The sequence below is a fragment of the Gossypium hirsutum genome, chromosome A09 (genome assembly GCF_007990345.1).
Source record: "Gossypium hirsutum isolate 1008001.06 chromosome A09, Gossypium_hirsutum_v2.1, whole genome shotgun sequence".
NCBI lineage: Eukaryota > Viridiplantae > Streptophyta > Magnoliopsida > Malvales > Malvaceae > Gossypium > Gossypium hirsutum.
This window is the reverse complement of record NC_053432.1, coordinates 23,680,076-23,683,521: the sequence shown is the minus strand read 5'-3', so window position 1 is coordinate 23,683,521 and position 3,446 is coordinate 23,680,076.

Here is a 3,446-nt window from a genome sequence, read left to right as displayed (position 1 = left end):
TGACGACCTATTCGATCAGCTGAAAAGGGCTACAATTTTTTCAAAAATAGATTTGAGATCAGGTTACTATCAGTTGCGAGTTAAAGACTCCAATGTGCCAAAGACTGCTTTCCGAATGAGGTACGAACACTATGAGTTTTTGGTTATGCTTTTCGGACTTACTAATGCACATGGATTTGATGAACTGGATCTTCAGACAGTATTTGGATCGATTTTTGGTTGTGTTCATAGATGACATTTTGGTCTATTCCTATGATGAAATCGAGCATGCAGAACATCTGAGACTTGTGTTACAGACTCTGCGAGGTAAACAGTTGTATGCGAAGTTTAGTAAATGCGAGTTTTGGTTACGTAAAGTTAGTTTTCTGGGACATGTTGTGTCAACATCAGGTATCCAGGTTGATCCGAGTAAAATTTTAGCTATACTTGATTGGAAACCTCCAATAAATGTTTCTAAAGTCCGAAGTTTTCTAGGACTTGCTGGTTACTATAGACGGTTCATGAAAGGTTTCTCTATGATTGCAACCCCGATGACGAAGCTATTACAGAAAGATGTTAAGTTTGAGTGGTCAGAAAAGTGCTAGAAAAGTTTTAATCAGTTGAAAGCCCTTTTGACCGTAGCTCCAGTGCTAGTTCAGCTAGAACCGGGTAAAGAATTTGTTATCTATAGTGACGCATGTTTAAATGGTTTGGGCTGTATTTTAATGCAGGAAGGCAAAGTTATAGCTTATGCCTTGAGACAGTTAAAGCCACATGAAAAGAACTATCCGACACACGATCTAGAATTAGCAGCTATTATGTTTGCATTGAAGATATGGCATCACTATTTGTTCAGTGAGAAATGTCATGTTTATTCTGATCACAAAAGCATGAAATATTTGATGACTCAGAAAGATCTGAATTTGAGATAATGTCGATGGTTAGAGCTATTAAAAGACTACGAGCTTGTCATTGACTACCACCCAAGAAAGGCTAATGTTATTGCTGATGCTCTAAGCCGAAAATCATTGTTTGCTTTGCGTGCAATGAATACGCATATGGCTATGTCTGATGATGGTTCGATAATAGCTGAATTAAAAGTAATACCATTATTCATTCAACAAATTTGTAATGCTCAGAAAGTTGATAATGATTTGTTAGCAAAACGGGTTCAATGTGATTCGAATGTTGATTCAGAGATTCGAGTTGATGTTGAAGATTGTTTGAGGTTCAGAAACCAAATATGTGCTCCGAGAAATCCAGAATTAATTCAAATGATTTTCAACAAAGCTCATAGCAGTCGGTTATCTGTTCACCCGAGTAGCACGAAAATGTATAATGATCTGAAACAACTTTACTGATGGCATGGTATGAAACGAGACATTTCTAACTTTGTTTCGAAATGTTTTCTCTGTCAGCAAGTAAAATCCGAGCATCAGGTACCTTCTAGGTTGCTTCAACCGATCATGATACCTAAGTGGAAATGGGACAGAGTCATGATGGATTTTGTATCCGGTTTACTGATAACCCCAAGCAAGAAAGATACAATCTGGGTTATTGTGGATAGATTGACTAAATCGGCTCATTTTGTTCCAGTTCGTACATATTACTCCCTTGACAAACTAGCTGAATTGTATGTTTCTCAGATTGTGAGGTTGCACGGAGTACGTATTTCTATTGTTTCGGATAGAGATCCGAGGTTTACATCGCGGATTTGGAAGAAACTACAAGATGCTCTAGGTATGAAATTACATATGAACACTACATTCCATCTACAAACAGATGGTCAATCCGAACAAATCATCTAGATACTTGAGGATGTGTTGAGATGTTGCATTCTCGAGTTCGAAGGTACATGGGAATGATACTTACCTCTTATTGAATTTGCATACAATAATAGCTTTCAATCGAGTATCAAAATGGCACCTTATGAGGCTTTGTATGGTCGTAAATGTCGTACACCATTATATTGGACCGAGCTCAGTGAAAACAAGATACACGGGGTCGATTTGATCAGAGAGACTGAGCAGAAAGTAAAAGTGATCCGTAAAAGTTTGAAAATGGCAGCAGATCGTCAGAAATCATATGCGAACTTGAAATGAAAAGATATAGAGTTTCAGATTAGGGAAAAAGTATTTTTGAAAGTCTCACCATGGAAGAAAATACTCAAATTCAGTCGTAAGGGCAAATTGAGTCTGAGATTTATTGGGCTATATGAGATTATAGAGCGTATCAGGCCGGTTGCTTATAGACTGTTGTTGCCACCTGAGTTAGAAAAGATCCATAATGTATTTCATGTTTTGATGCTTCGTAGATATCGATCTGATCCCTCAAATGTGATTAATTCGTCAGAGATTGAGATTAAGTCTGATATGACATATGAGGAATGACCGATTCGTATTCTAACTCACAAAGTTAAAGAATTACGAAACAAGAAAATTCCGTTAGTGAAAGTACTATGGCATAAACACGGAGTTGAAGAGGCAACGTGAGAGCTAGAGGATGCAATGAAAGAACGTTATCTGACCCTATTCACCGATAAGATTTTCAGGGATGAAAATCCCTAAGGGGGAGAGTTGTAACAACTCAATTTAGATCCTATTCGGAACTGTAGTTTCATGACCATGAATTTGAGTCAAAAAAATATTTTAAAATTATTTTCTGTTCTTATTTTGTGTGAATTTATTTGTGTAAAATTTTCGTGATTTAATTTTGTCGTTTGAGTGCCCGATTAAGTAAAAGGGCTTAATCGCGTAAAATAAAAACTTGATAGTTTAATGTGTAAGGGCTGAATTGTTGTTGTATTTTTAAATGGAGGCATTGAAGTTGCAAATAGACCATTAATATATGGGATGGACGGTTGAAACCTTATGTTATAATGGTTTCATATTTTATAATAAAGGTTAAATATGTAAATTAGATAATATGTTAATATATGTTATATTATAACATAATTAAAAGCCATTAGTTCATTTATTATCTCATGACCCAAAAATAAAAAGGAAAGAAAGAAACATAGCTTAGGGTTCGGCCATTGTTGGAGCTTAACCAAGGTATGTAACTAGCTCGGTTTTTGATAATTTTTACGTTTTTGATATCGTTGTAGTGTAATGTACAAAGCTCATGCTTGAATTTCTGGTTTTGATGAATATTTTGAGTTATCCGATTGATGAATATTTGAGTTTTGTGATGTTAATTGATGAATTATGTAAGATATGTTTTGGATTGATATGTTTTTATTGGAATTTTTGTTGATTTTGAGTAATTAGGACTAAATTGAAAAAATAATAAATTGAGGGACTAAAATGTGAAATAAATGAAATATATGGACTTGTATGAATACATGGAACATTTGGCCTAAACATGGTATGTGCAAATTTTGCATGTTTTGTGTTTTGTGCAATTTGGACTGAATTGTAAAAAGTGTAAAATGTCAGGGGTAAAATTGTAATTTTCCCATTTATGTG